The sequence below is a fragment of the Ostrea edulis genome, chromosome 7, assembly GCF_947568905.1.
Source record: "Ostrea edulis chromosome 7, xbOstEdul1.1, whole genome shotgun sequence".
Lineage (NCBI taxonomy): Eukaryota > Metazoa > Mollusca > Bivalvia > Ostreida > Ostreidae > Ostrea > Ostrea edulis.
Window position 1 is genome coordinate 74,512,434 of NC_079170.1, and position 12,500 is coordinate 74,524,933.

Sequence of the window (12,500 nt, forward strand, 5' to 3'; positions counted from 1 at the left end):
ATATTTACATTCATTGAATTTTTTCTCTTATATTTCTATTGAAATTGACATTGCTTTCATCTGGAGCAATGAAATCATGTTTCTTGCAAACTTGTTGGATCCAGTTTTTTTGTACCATCTTTCTGTGTAATCATTACCAAATATGGGGCGTCATCAAGGTCAAAGGGTGCGTTGGCTGTTCTGTTTAACGTAACAAATGGGTCAATTATATGATATTTTAGTACTTCAATCTAGTTTATATTTGAAAACAATACAACAAAATATAAATATGAACAATGAAATGTCTTTCTTTGTTGCTTCATCGGGTGATGAAGGTAGCAATCATTGCACAAAAAGTTTACATAACCCGTTTACACGGGTTATGAATTTTTTTTTTTTGCAATGCTATCTACCTTCATTACCCGATGAAACAACAAAGAAAGCATTTTATTGTGTAAATAACTTGTCAGTTCACCTGAACCGAAGGTTCAAGTGAGCTTTTCTGATCAACATTTGTCCGTTGTCTGTCATCGTTGTTGTAAACTTTTCACAATTTTATCTTCTTCTCATGAACCACTGGGCCAATTTCAACCAAACTTGGCCACAAGCATCCTTAGGTGAAGGGCTTTCAAGTTTGTTCAAATGAAGGGCCCTGCCCCTTTCAAAGGGGAGATAATCACAAAAATGCAAACATAGGGTGGGGTCATTTAAAAATCTTCTTCTCAAGAACCACTGGGCCAGAAGAGCTGAAATTTACCTGAAAGTTTGTTCAAATGATGGCTCCCAGGGGTAGGATGGGGCCACAAGGGGGATCGTTTTACATACAAATATATAGGGAAAAACCTTGAAAATCTTCTTCTCAAGAACCACTAAGCCAGAAAAGCTGAGATTTACATGAAAGCTTCCTGACATAATGCAGATTCAAGTTTGTTCAAATCATGGGCCCCGGGGGTTAGATGGGGCCACAATAGGAGATCAAAGTTTTACATACAAATATATCCTGGTGTCACCGGTTTTCGATAGTGCAGTACTATTTTTATATATTTAATATATTCAGCAATTATTTCTCACCTGAATTTTATCTGTTCTAATCAATTAACTCTATCTAATGAATATATGCTGTTTTTTGTTTAAAACTATCAAAATCCAGGTAGCATTTCAACTTTCGTTAGATCTGCCATAATCAAATTTGTTTTGACTGACGTCACCTATTTTCGATAGTAAGTATGGCGCGCTGTTAGTGTTAAAACAACATTAAATAGAATGATTCTTTTATTCTTATTTTTTCGACCAAATTGATTACATTAAATAATGAACAAATAAAGCAACTTCAAACAATTTTAAATAGTGGTGAAGGTCCTGAAGACACACACCCAATGTTATTACGCCCATTTATCATATTTTAAAGTTGTCTAGGGGACTTGGAAACATTTGGCAGTAACAATTCAGCATGGACACTCATTCCATATTTTATCGACTGGAAAGCATTGCCCAAGGCCTCTGGATCATCATTCTTATAATTTCCTCTCTGGATGGAAAATATCTGCAAAGAAATAAACAAGAAATCAATAAAAACAAATTTTAAAACAGAGAATTTTTTAAAAAACGTATGGTAATATGACTATATTGCGTTTCCATACTGTTCTCTTGAACCGATAGTTCACCCAAAGAGAGGCTTATCTATTTTTAGAACACAGCATTGAGTTTATTATCAGACGACAGCATAGGTGAAGAGGACGCTATTTTCGACGGAAAATAATCAAATTTTCATTGTGGTTTTTTTGGCATTGGGAAAAATGGCGTTTTCAGAATAGATGCACACAGAATTGTAGTCTTACCTCTTTGAAAAGCGTAATTCTCGATCTTTTTGGCTATCTGACACTTCTTGTTACTGACGCTGATTTTGGGAAAAACATTCCGAAAAATGACATTACAATTATCGAATGATCGTTAAAAATAATAACCTATCGAAATTAGGATACTATCGAAAATAGGTAACGGCACAAAATAGGAAAAATCTTTAAAAATCTTCTCAAGAACCACTGAGCCAGAAAAGCTGATTTTTACATGAAAACTTTCTGACATAGTGCAGATTCAAGTTTGTTCAAATCATGGCCCCCGGGGGTAGGATGGGACCACAAGGGGGATCAAAGTTTTACATACAAATATATAGTTAAAATCTTCTTTTCAATAACCACTGAGTCAGAAAAGCTGATATTTACAAGAAAACTTTCTGACATAATGCAGATTCAAGTTGTTCAAAGCATGGCCCCGGGGTGTAGGATGGGGCCACAAGTGGGGGGGGGGTCAAAGTTTTACATACAAATATAGGGAACATCTTTAAAAATCGTCTTCTCAAGAACCATTGGGCCAAGGAAGTTGACATTTACATGAAAGCTTTCTGACATAGTGTAGATTCAAGTTTGCAAAAATCGTGGCCTCCAGGGGTAGTTGGGGCCATAATAGGGACTAAGGTTTTACATGCAAATCTATATGGAAAGTCTTCAGATATGGGCCAAGGTGACTCAGGTGAGCGATGTGGCCCATGGACCTCTTGTTTCTGCAGTGTTCGAAATTAACCATAGACCGATAGACCGAGTCTATGTCAAATGACACTGGTCTATGCCAATTGTAATTGAGATAGACCAAATTGTCCATGCCAATTTCTCGGTCTAAAACAATAGAGTTATCCCAAAAGTTGACTTCTGATAAACGTTATGAGGAAAGGACATCGTTATGGAAATGGAAAGAAAATATGCTTACTAAGTACATTAGAAGTAAATGACAATGTTTTAAATTTGTGGGTGTTTTTTATTCAATGTTGCGGTCTATGCCAATTTCATTAGGTCTATGTCATCTTGTTTTGGCATCTATAGACCAATGGTTTATACCAAGTTTTAAACCAATTTCGAACACTGTTGCTGGTTGTAACACCTATTTGTTTGGGTAAAAAAAATATAGTTTATACTTGCACGAACATTTCACATTTAAATATATATTGCTTTCTGGGTTTTAAAGCATAAGCTGCCTCAATACAGTTTATACTCGTATAAATCAGGTAGCTTTTGTATTTATTCCTTGAATGTTTTTTGTCAATAGAAAACCAAGATGATCTTCCTGACAGTTTTAGGAAAGTGACCTCATGATAGAAGGTAATTGCCTTTCATCTTCTTTAGTCTCACACCTTGCACGGAAGAAGGGAATATTAAATTGGATCTTTCCATTTATCCATCTGTTAGTCAACCAAGGGTTTTTCAGATGATATCTCAAGAACTTGGAATAAAACTTTGTAGGTATTATCCTCATGACCTAAGAACGGCCTTTATTTTTAGCTCACCAGAGCTGAAATCTCAAGTGAGATTTTCTGATCGCCTGTTGTCCGTCATCTGCCCATCTGTCTGTAAACTTTTTACATTTTAGACTTCTCCAGAACCACTGGGCCAATTATAACCAAACTTGGCCAAAAGCATCCTTGGGTGAAGGACTTTCAAGTTTCTTTAAATGAAGGGCCATGTCCCCTTCTAAGGGGAGATACTCACAAAAATGCAAAAATAGGGTGGGGTCATTTAAAATTTTTCTCAAGAACCACTGGGCCAGAAAAGCTGAGATTTACATGAAAGCTTCCTGACATAGTGCAGATTCAAGTCTGTAAAAATCATGCTCCCCCCAAGGGTAGGATGGGGCCACAATAGGGGATCAAAGTTTTGCACACAAATATATAGGAAAAATCTTCTTCTCAAAAACTACTGGGCCAGGAAAGCGGAAATTTACATGAAAGCTTCCTGACATAGTGCAGATTCAATTATGTTAAACTCATTTACATAACTAATAAATAGAAAAAAAAATATTTTAAAAATTTTATCCGTAAGAACCATTAGGCCAAAGAAGTTTACATTTGCACGAAAGAATCCTGAGATAGTGCAGATTCAAGTTTGTTAAAATCATGGTCCCCAGGGGTAAGATGGGGCCGAAGTAGGTAGTCAAAATTTTACATGCAAATATATTATATAATAGGGAAAATCATTAAAAATGTTCTGAAAAATCACTGGGCCAGAAAAGTTTATGTTTACACGAAAGCTTCCTGACATAGTATAGATTCAAGTTTGTATAAACCATGGTCCCTGGGAGTAAGTTGGGGCCACAATAGAGATCAAAGTTTTACATTCGAATATATAGGAAAAATCTTTAGAGACTCAGGTGAGCAATGTGGCCCATGGGCCCCTTGTTTTTAAGTCAAATGCTTAAAGGCCAATGTTGTGATGTTGCACAGTGTAGAAAACATGTAGTTTGTGGATGATATCTCAAGTAGCATTTAAGATCTTTGCAAATTCCTTATATACCAATAACAAATACCCATTATTTTTTATGTGAACTACTTAAGTCATATTATCTTACTGGACCCTAATGAGATTTTGGCATGAAACTGCTGATTTTTGAAAAATACCTAAATGTCCTACGCATGTCCTACGTCCTATATTATTTTCTTGTTCAAAGTTTCTAAATGATGTCTCAAATAGTATTTGGGGTCTTGGTTTAAAACTTTGCTTGTACTTTAAGTTTTCTTATTACAAATAAAGACCCCTTTTGTAATGAAGGTCTTGATCAAAATAAAGGTATAGGAAATTGTTTCATGAAGTAAGGAAAGTAAAATTCTATAAATTTGCTTGCTGTACTTGATAGTAACAAAGTTTATATTATAGTTTCAGAATGTCCTACCATTGATCCTGGAAGTGAAAAAGTATCTGATAGTGAAGAAAGCTACAGTAGCATAGAGAGTGAAAACTATCCCATGCTCTCTGGAAAGAAAGAAAAAGACATTTCTTTTTAAGCCATAAGGTGTTCCCAAAAATTCAATTGGAAACTTCAACAAACTGCATGCCTGCTTTTTTGTGATAAGATGATTGCTAACATTGCAAGACATCTTGAACTAGCACACAAAGCAGAAGTTGAAGTAGCCAGGGTTTTGGCTTTCCCCCCAAAAAGCAAAGAAAGGGGATAAATGAGGGAGGAACTTCAAAGTATTAATGTGTGCATTATGTATAAATTTATTTGATGTAATCACTAGTAAAACCGATTTTGCTTAATATACATTTTTTTCTATGCACTGCGTAATTATGTAGATGCAATAACTGGGACTTAACATTTGAAAAGAAGTTGTTTGTGATTCTTTGCAATTGTACTATGAACCTGTAAGTTACATTATTAAATATAATGCTAGATTCAATACTTGTCCTGTCATTCAGTCTCGAAATGGTGGCTTTCTAAATGGAAATGTCTACTATGTACTTGACCTATATAGCTTTGCCAGAAAATGAAGAATTTATGCTTATATGCATGTAATATAAGTGTAGCGAACAGTATAAGAGGGAACTTATACTGCCTCGCTAGAGAGCTAGCTTTTCTAGTGATGTGGTAGAATTTCTCTTGATTATGCAAGTTAAGCAACAGCGAGCGTGATCAGCACTTGGCTGGGTGACAGCTACATGTTACAAATTGGTGGCAGTGGTGGGATAGCCAAGTGGCGCTATTCCGTTACACATCTTTGGTGTCAGAAGTGGGATAGCCATGTAGTGCTATCCCGTTTCACAAGCATAGGGGTCAACTGCAATTTTCCTCAAAAGTACATTACCGTGGCCAATTAATAGCACAGGCACCTGAAGTATGGGGTATTAGGCTTAACCCAACCCCCCCAACCCCCCTTACCAGTATAATAAAATACACCGGTAGAAGGCCCAATCTTTAAAGCTTACAAAAAGCATCAAATGATTACATAAATTGAAAGAGGGATGAGATAGACAGGGAATTCACACATTTCAGAGTTATTGTCACGAAAAATTTATAAAGGGGGGGGGGTAGTAATATCCGTACTTTAGTTGCCTGTGATTAATGGAACCCACAAAAATCTTGGTGTCAACTACCTAATTAAAAATATTTTTAGAAAATAATTCTATTTGTTACAAAACTTTGATTGGCTGGTTATTGAAATACACTACTAGCATCCCACTACATGTGTATGACAGACGTCTCCATATGAGTGAAAAATTCTCGAGCCAGACGTTAAGCAAAATACAATCAATCAATCATGTGTATGACAGGAATATATTCAAAGTAAAGACATGTGTATCGAGTGGTTAATGAGAGGAGATAATTAGATGTAAATTCGAAATTAAACGCAAGTAGTCGGTTTCATGTGTGTCTACTAATATCCCACTACATGTGTATGACAGGAATCTCAATATTAAATACTCAAAGTAAAGACGTGTATCGAGTGGTTAATGAGATGAGATAAATACAGGTAAGTTCATAATTTAACGCAAGTAGTCGGTTTCATGTGTGTATATCAACACTGACAATGTAGTGAGAATCGTGTGTGTCAGTGAAGAGTCACGTGGTCAGATGTAGTGGAGTTCAGGTGAAATTTCAAATTTTTAATAAAAGGATTTCGTGGGTAATAAACCCTGTTGGCACATTAGAGCAGGCCTTCTTTTACAAATTTGCTCAAAATTGCTCTCCAACATGCTTAGAAAATAGTGAAGTGACTTTCAGGAGTAAAGTCATGTGTAGTGAGTTTCAGGTGTATACAAGTGTGTGTGTGTGTGTGTGTGTGTGTGTGTGTGTGTGTGTGTGTTGGTCTACCTACATTTCTGAGGTATTATATATGTTAACACACCAACAGACTGAGGTATGTGTGAAATACCGAGGTACATTTTCCGTGACCTCGGAATGTATACCTCTGTTTTGGTGTATATATTCTATGGTGATTGCGTGGTTTCAATATCTCAGTTACCTCGGTATGTCGTCAGTTGGCTGAAAGGTGTGTGACCTGCCTCATTCGACTCATATTTTACCACTTTCAACTTTTTACACACGCTTTGCATATCCTTTATCGTGATTGGCTGATTTTTGATTGGTTGACTAGCTAAAACTCGGAACTCGTTTAAACACTTCTAGACTCCTCGGGATTTTACGACTTGGATCACAACGAAAACTTTTAAGGTAAGACTTTTCTGTAGACATTTTTATAATATAAGAACACATTATATATATATATATATATATATATATATATATATATATATACCTTATGTACCTTTGTTATACCTTATATACCTTATGTACCTTTGACAAAGATTTATAATTCTACAAAGTTATTAAGATTTTATTAGGAAATCCACGCGTTTTATCGTAAAAAAATGGCGTTCTGTTTAAACAAATAGGTTTTTGAATTTGAAGAATATTGTTAGAAGAAGATCAAAACAATATTTGAGATCAGTTTTAATAAAAAACTGGAGTTGGTTACGGTATCCTTCGATTTGTATACGTTCAAAAAATTTCTCTAACGAGAAAATTCGGACGGTGAATAACGAAATAAAAAAAAAGTTTTCTTATATTCTTATAGAATTTTAAGAATATGGTATATATGGTACTGCCATAAAATCTAATTTCTAGTCCGATTCCATTCCAGGCTCTTGATAATGTGCAAGTTTGGTATATTTGTTCTGCATTCATCAAGTTATTCAGTTCTTAAAGAGTTTATTTTTACTGAGGATTTTGAAGTTAATTTTTATGACAATGGTTTCTTATACATTTTTGAAAGTTACACTTCGTTTGTTATGTCGAAACTGGTCTTGGAAGATCAAGGGTATTTTCTTCAAATTATCAATGTTTGGTAAGATTGACTTGTGGAAGAAAATATTTGAAATACATACCTTGAAATAAATATGTCTTTAGTTCAAACTGTTATACTGATATTTTAATAGAATTCACATTAAAATTTGCATTTTGAAAAATCAGTGTCCATGGAAATAGCCAATAGTGCATTTGAGATATCCCTATATTATTTTAGTGAATTATCAAATACAATTTCTAAGCAAAATTTTGATATACAATATAAGGTTATGCATTTGTAAATTCCGATTCCAAATGAATTTAAATTTCAAATAATAAACATGGAAAATGCTTAGTTCATATGCAGTGTATGGGGAATATTGATGTATGTGTGTTAAAAATTACATTAAACTGTTGGGAATTAAACAGCATCTTTGACCTCTGGCACTAAGTTGTTAGTAACTATATATAGATTAAATAATTGTTTTGGTTGAAAGTAGTTGTACTGTATAGACACAGCCGGCACAGACCCACGTTTGGGTAAAGACTGATGCCAAATATTGAAATAATTAAAACACTTGATAAATTTTTCTACTTATATGTACCCAAGTTTCACCATAACCGTAGAATTAATTTTTTCAAGGGTAGAGCTTTGATTGGATATAGCACAAGGTCATAATTTTGATGATCCTGGGTTCAAGACTAACATTAATCTGCCAAATCAGACTTTTCAGAGTCCTATATAGTCAATACTCACAGCAAGTATTGAGACAGAATATAGAAATTGTAATTTGAAATGGTTAGTGAAATCATAAAACACAGTAAGCCATATGATAATAAATTGTTTCTGCCAATTTTTCTCTAAATCATTTTCACATGAAAAAGTTAATTGATTGAAGATCTCTCTCTCTCTCTCTCTCTCTCTCTCTCTCTCTCTCTCTCTCTCTCTCTCTCTCTCTCTCTCTCCAAATACCATTAGGTTGTCGTAATCTGTCCGGAATTATCCGCTGTTCAGAATTACCTGAACATACCCTATCTGTTTCGTACCAAGATAAAATAGTCTAATATAAATATTTATACATAATATGTAGATCTATAGCATGATCAAGACATTCCATAGAGAGAAGAAAAAAATCAGTAGGGTAGTCTTGTACTAAAATTGTGTGTGAAAGGGGGGGGGGGGGGCTCAAAAGAAAAACGTAAGATGAGGAGATAGCAAATCGTAAAACCGTAAATACATGTAGATCTAGTTGTGTGTGATTTTGTGAGGGGAGGGAGTCATTTCATGAAAAGTTATTTGAAGCGATATATAAATGTGCATATATATCAAATCATCGTTGCAAACCACGGTCAATGTACGATTCAGCTCTATCATTCTGACTGGGATGAGATTTGGTAGAATGACTATACATTTACAGAAAAGGAAATTATAATAACTCAAAATGTAAAGAATACTTAAACTGATGATGAATTGCTTTTATATTTTACAGGTGTCTTCCGGTGCCCCCTTAATTCCTTGTATTTTTAAATGTTCAATTTCTTGGGCATTTCGGGTGTACTTTTACACAAAATATGTAAATACAGAGTATTTTTATTTCAATGCAATACATAAGTCTGATCTATATGTTTATGTGGGAGATTTGCCATGTGAACGTGATAAAGAGCGTAAGGTCTAAGCTAATGAATCATCCCTCGGAGCGAAACGTCCCGCATTAAATTTGGTCCTAGTTAGTTTTTTTTTTAATTGGTATAAATTAAATTATTCTAGATTTATAATTCATGATATTCATGTTTTTCACTGATTATCTACACGTTATCACTTAAACATGAATGTATGATAGAAAAATTGGTAGGTGAATTAATTCCGAGGTACTATGGACGATCGGGTTCGGGATAACAATTTTGGCGTAGCTTTTATTGATGGCGGGACGCCGTGCCGCGGGTTAGACCAAAGTGAAGGTTTGTCCAGTTCAGAATATGAGTACAGTCTTGTAAATGATAAAATGTTGTTCAGTTTGACAGAAAAATGCATATCAATTACCTGTCTAGTAATAGATCATAGATGTAAAGGTCTGTAAATTATACTGCTTAGTGTTAGTTTAAATCTCGTGACGTCACTGGTTTTTGGATACATTGTATGTCATCACATAATACATATGTAATTTGGTGCTTTAGATCTATATAGATATATACTTGAAATGCAATATGTATCATCCCTCATTAAATTGCTTTCGTCCTCGAAGACACGGCACAGCCCAGATTCTTTTCCCCTGGCAGGACTTTCACCTGCAAGTCCAGGGGCACTATCAAACTTCCCGTCTCCTGCTCAGTCAGCCATATTTGAAATACTGCGTCTGAAACTGTGACGTCACGGGTATTCTATTTATCTCGCTTCGGTTTCTTTCTATTAGGATATGGTACATGCGCGGGGGCTATCGAAAATTAGTCTATTTTTAAATGTATGCGCACACATCAGATTCCGAAAGAACACAAAATGTCGAGCCCGGCGGTATGAAATTAAGTCTGATCGTGCGAGAAAAATTTTATCTACGGTAATTTAAATTCGAATCAGTTGACTTCCGCTAGTTTTTTCAGTTCAAATCGTGATAAAGAATATATATTTGCAGAATTTTATTGCTCATTAATGGAATTTTGTTGAATAAAACGATAATTTTTTCATGGTTATAGAGGATACGTAGATTCTTTTGGTATTGTTTTTGTGGGGGTACACGTTCGTATTACAGGTTACACTTCGACTGAAAATCATAAGTCTGGCACAGAAAAATGACATAATGAAGTAATGTGCTGAATATTTTAACAACAAGAGGAACAATACAAATTAATCTCATAAACACATTGCCCCCAGCCGCGCAGACGACACTGCAAAATTGTTAATACATGAAATATCACATATATGAACAAGATCCTTTATTGCTCAGATCTGCACTGCCAGCATTCACTGAGGAAGTAGGAGGGGGGGGATATATATATATTGTATAGTGTAATAAATTTTCTCTCCCTCTCTTATATCATTAGCTCACACATGTACATACTCAAATATATATATATATATATATATATATATATATATAGATCTATATAATATATAAAACAGAAATAGTACACATAAATTATTATATATAGACTATATAATATATATATATATATATAGAAAATACTGCACTAAAACCAACATGCAACACTCAGAGATCAGTATATTAAATATGATATATGGTATAAAAAGTCAAATTAGTATATATACTCAATTGACTTTGATATTTCTAATATATATCTCTCTCTGTGTGTGTATAACATCAAAAGTTGATATAGTATACTCATTTGACTTTGATGTTCCCATTATTTTAAAGATATATATATATATCAAAAGTCAATTCAGTATACTCGATTGACTTTGATATATCTATTGTTATTATTATTGTGTGTGTATATATACAATATACATATATATATACAAATATATATAATACACATATATATCTGTATATATATGATATCAAAAGTCGATTTAGTGTACTCAATCGACTTCAATATTCCCATTATTTTAACAGTTATTACCTTGAAAATATGTCTTAAAGGGATACCTGTTTTTTCTTCCCCCTTTTATCTTCAAATTTTGTTTTTTACCTAGTGTATTTTCATTATGCTATACATGACCAGACCTGGGGTCAATTACTTTAAAATGTAACGCATTAAATTCCAATTACATTGGAATTTTCACCTTTATAATTACTGTTACTTTCATTCATATAAGTAATTAATTAAATTACAATTACTTTGGTAAAGTAATGAATTACATTACACATTACAATGCAAAAAAAAAAATACAAAGAAAATTCATGAACACAAATTATTTGAAATTAACTTTTAAATCAGATTGTGATTAAGTATAAATGACCATTGACTGAACACATTAAAAGAATGTTTTTATTTGAAAGAATGTATTTTTTTTTTAAATAAATGGGGGGTATCCACACTTCAGATGCCTGTGGTAGCTGCTGCATGTAGTATAACATTCTGCATGTATACCCTCTAAATATTGGAGAAAAGTTGCATATACATCTAATTTGAAAAGTATGTGAATACTACTTATCTTTCACCATACATCTTGATGACTGAATTTCAAGTTCATATAAATTTTCTAAAGAATCTTATATTTATAATTTTAAAAGTTGTGTCCGGAGGAAAAAGTTTTCATCAAGATATTTGGTAAAAGATGAGAGTTGTCTGTACTTCTCATTTGAGTCTGAGCACACATATATAAATAATATATAGGTGGTTTGAGACCAAGATGGACATTTAAATGTTGTAAATCAGTGTGTGCATATGCATACACTTAAAATAATCCTTGTTTATAATGGAAAGTATTGTTGCATATATACATACTAATTTGCTACATTGTGTAAAAACAAATAATGAAAAGGACAAAATCTATTCAAAACTTTATTTTTTCTACAGAAATGGAGCATGAATTAAAGTTAAAGTGCATGTGTAGGCTCTGTGGAGTGAAAATTCCCATTAATTCCAAGTCTCATCCCAAAGAAAACTTCAGAGCTGCAATCACCTCCCTTTATTATATTGACATTGACATTGACTCTGTGAACATTCATCCTCCTGAAATTTGTACAGCATGTAGACTACGACTCACACGACACAGCCAAGCGGAAGATGACATTGAAATTAATTTACCAGTTTTGTTTGAATTTGTACCTCATTCTATTAACTGTAACATTTGTTTTGTGAAACCTGGCAGACCAAAGAAAATATTAAAGAGGAAATTAAGCATCCCATCTCAGTCTAAAAGAAACAGTTTCATCCAGCAAGAACATTCTTATTACAGCGCGAACAAAGACAGTCAAGACAGATCAAGACCTTCGACAGAGACAAGATACTAT

General features: G+C 33.8%; 3 long non-coding RNA genes across 3 annotated transcripts in view; 1 reads left to right on the top strand and 2 right to left on the bottom strand.

The window, feature by feature from the left end:
* Positions 1 to 5,164, top strand: part of LOC125655960 (uncharacterized) — a 5,911-nt gene extending 747 nt beyond the window's left edge. The window contains exons 2-3 of the long non-coding RNA XR_008797291.1: positions 3,079 to 3,131; positions 4,680 to 5,164. This is a non-coding gene — a long non-coding RNA (uncharacterized LOC125655960). The remainder of the gene's footprint in view (positions 1 to 3,078; positions 3,132 to 4,679) is intronic.
* On the bottom strand, positions 1,234 to 1,985 carry LOC125662606 (uncharacterized). The gene is made up of 2 exons (XR_007365454.2): positions 1,818 to 1,985; positions 1,234 to 1,522 (listed from the first exon to the last, which is right to left on the bottom strand). It is a non-coding gene; the product is annotated as an uncharacterized LOC125662606 (long non-coding RNA).
* A 6,870-nt stretch (positions 5,165 to 12,034) lies between the features above and the next one.
* Positions 12,035 to 12,500, bottom strand: part of LOC130048502 (uncharacterized) — a 5,437-nt gene continuing 4,971 nt past the window's right edge. Inside the window, exon 2 of the long non-coding RNA XR_008797292.1 lies at positions 12,035 to 12,500. This exon is cut by the window's right edge and continues 160 nt beyond it. This is a non-coding gene — a long non-coding RNA (uncharacterized LOC130048502).